The 3,226-nt window shown below is 33.5% G+C and overlaps 1 pseudogene; it reads left to right on the forward strand.

Annotated features, from left to right (window-relative positions):
• Positions 1–2,018: 2,018 nt before the first annotated feature.
• Positions 2,019–2,183, forward strand: LOC116587314 (annotated as a pseudogene).
• The last annotated feature ends 1,043 nt before the right edge of the window (positions 2,184–3,226 follow it).

Raw genomic sequence — 3,226 nt, forward strand, 5'->3', positions numbered from 1 at the left:
CAGCTATGCTAGCTATTCTCTAAGTTTTAGTGGCACTTTCTTTTCCTTCCTTCTTTCTACATGGACTATACTCACTTTTGCAATCCATCTTACACATTTTTGTATTCTCTTAGGATTTTATTCATCTTTGTATTTCTCACCTCACTCCACAAAGCCTTGAACAGAGTTGGCATCAAATATATGTTTGCTGAATAAAGAATGACTAAAACGAGAGGGGTGCATAAGACGGGGTTAGGGAAATGGTTAAAGAATATTTAAGACCACGTTTGAATATGATTTTTGCACTTTCAGAGATGAAATAGAATCATAGAAAATTTGAGATTGAAGAGAGTATAGAAATCATTTGGTTCAACCTTATCATTGTCACTGTAAAAGCAGGAATCTCGGGGTGTTTGATCTAATTTAAAAGAACAAGTTAATGGGGAAAAGATTCCAATACTGGACTCTTTTATTCCTGTGTATTACCCTTTTCAATTAATCAGATCTATAGTTTAGATATAGTATCACATTTGTCTTCATGTTGAAGCAGAGAATATAGAAGTTCATGTACGTAATGAGATTCTCAAACTTAAGGGGCATTCAGTCACCAGAAGGCTTGAAGGTGGGACCCATCTTCAGAGTCTGACATGGGGTAGATCCACAGATCTGCATTTTTGTCCTGTTCTCAGATCTTGCAGATGCATCCAAAAATAATACCTTGAAGAACAGCCTAGAGTATGATTTTGTGTTGGTGATGAAGAGAACTGTCACCTTCTGGATGTCACCTTCTGAAGATATATATATCTTCCATTTTTATATATATATATATAATGTATGAAAATATGGAATATTTTCATAAACTATATATAAAACATGAAATATTTCATATATGTGAAAATATGAAATATATATGAAAATTAAAATATTTTATTTTCATATATATGTTCTTTTATTTTTTTAAGATTTTACTTATTCATTAGAGAGAGAGCTTAGAGGGAGAGTAAGAGGGAGAAGCAGACTCCCTGCTGAGCAGGGAGCCTGATGTAGGGCTTGATCCCAGGTCCCTGGGACTATGACCTGAGCTGAAGGTAGATGCTTAGGCAACTGAGCCACCTAGGCGCCCTGTTTTTCTCTTTTTAACCCCTTAAGTGCCTCTGGAGGTGGAGTGACTTATCTAAGGGGCAAATGTGAGAAGGGGTTTGGTAGGACTCCTCTCAGGGTGCTTAGATCATAGAGGATAATGTTATTCCATTGTTCTTGCAGGAGGCCTGCTGCTTCTGGGGAATGTTTGCTAAGATTGACATGGCTGAATGGGAAAGTCAGCTTTGTTCCTATATTAATGAGCCACGTTGACTAAAATAAGTAGAACACACCTTACTGTTTTACCTCTCAGGAACAAGGATAATGTATTGATCTCTGTATTGACCCTTGGTTTTATTTCTTAATAAAACAGAATTAAGAAAGCAAAGAGAATTTAATTTATTTGGGGCCTCCTCAGGAGATCCCTTCACTTTGATGCAGAGAAATGTGTTTTAAATAGCTCAAGTATATAGCACCATGAGTCATGAAACACGGCATCAAAAATTAATGAGGTACTGCATGGTGACTAACATAACGTGATAAAAACAAATAAATAAATAAATAAATAGCTCAAGTACGTCAGACAATTACATTTGCTTATATGTTCTCTCAAATTTTTTAAAATAACTCGATGACCATCTTAATAGCAGTTTCTAGATATTAATCATGCCCCAACAATCCTAGACTTCTAGTTTCATATTCTATTAAAGGAAGAAACTGAAGTCTTATTGTCTAGAAGTACTTGAGCTGTCCTTCTGGAAGAAATCATTGTAAATACAGTCCACCTTTTACCTGCCAAATACAAAAAGTCATAGCTATCTTTTTTTTTTTTACTTGGTATAAGTCAAACCTGGAGTACAGTACTTCTTTTTTATATCCTGTAATTCAAATAACCTGAATAAATTTCTATTTAGAAGTTTTTTCCAGGTGTACATTTTATTAATATTTAAAAGTAAATGAGCTTTGCGCAGTGGCAGTATCGTAGCCAATGAGGTTTATCCGAGGCGCGATTATTGCTAATTGAAAAGTAAATGAAACAAAAATATATGAATGCGTTCTTACTATAAAAAGAAAGTACACCAGAAAGAAAGTATTACTCTTTCTGAATCCATGCTCCTTTCAAGAGACAAAAATTTTTATAAGTTTGATGGGAATCTTTCCAAATGTGATATATGTTTTGATGCATAATTTTATTTTGTATTCTTATTTAAAAGATAATGATGCATATATTGCTTTGCTTCTGGATTTTTAAATTTTTATTTAATATAGTACAAAATAATGCATTCAAATATTTGAATGTTATGAAGCATAATGATAAACACTTCTAAAAGAGTCACACCTAAAGAATTAAAAATATTATTAGTATCATTGAAGCTACTTATTTATAATACTCTCATCTTCTTACTATTAATCCCCTTACCCCCAGTTCACCACTATCCTAAATTTTTTGTTCTTTTTGGTCCTGGGTTTGAAAATCATTTTACCACATATGTTCATATCCATAAACAATATACAGTTTAGTTCTGAAGTTTGTAAAAGTGGCATCAAAGCATAAAAAGACTCCTGCAAACTTTTTCCTGATACTCAACATTCTATGATTTGTTCATACTGTTGCACATAGTTATGTTTTATTCATTTTTACTGAAGGTTTACTATCTACTGAAGGTTCCATCCTATGGACAGTATGTAGGTTGTCAATAGTTTTGATTTATAATGAACCATGCCACCATGAATATTCATGTATGTTTCTGGTTCACCTGTGAATGAGTTTATTGAGGATATAAAATTAGGAATGCAGTTTCTGAGCTGTGGGGAATATATATCTTCAGCTTTACAAAACAATGCTGAGCTGTTTTCCAAAGCCATTATACCAATTTATAGTTGGATGAATATTGGATAAACATTCCCAGTACTCCACATCCTTGTCAATGCTTGATACATCAGTAACCACTGTTGTAAATCAAGTTTTGAAGACCACTGTTCTATTTGATCCACTAATCATTTCTCTTTCTGTAAACCCCAACCATCTCTCCTAGTTGTTATAGCCTTTTAGTAAGCCTTGGTAAACGTGGGGCAGTTTCACCTGTCTTGATTTTCTTCTTCAAGGCATCTCTATTATATGTGTGGTTTTGTTCTTTTACATACAATTTAGAATCAGCTTGTAAAT

Source organism: Mustela erminea, chromosome 3, assembly GCF_009829155.1.
Source record: "Mustela erminea isolate mMusErm1 chromosome 3, mMusErm1.Pri, whole genome shotgun sequence".
Lineage (NCBI taxonomy): Eukaryota > Metazoa > Chordata > Mammalia > Carnivora > Mustelidae > Mustela > Mustela erminea.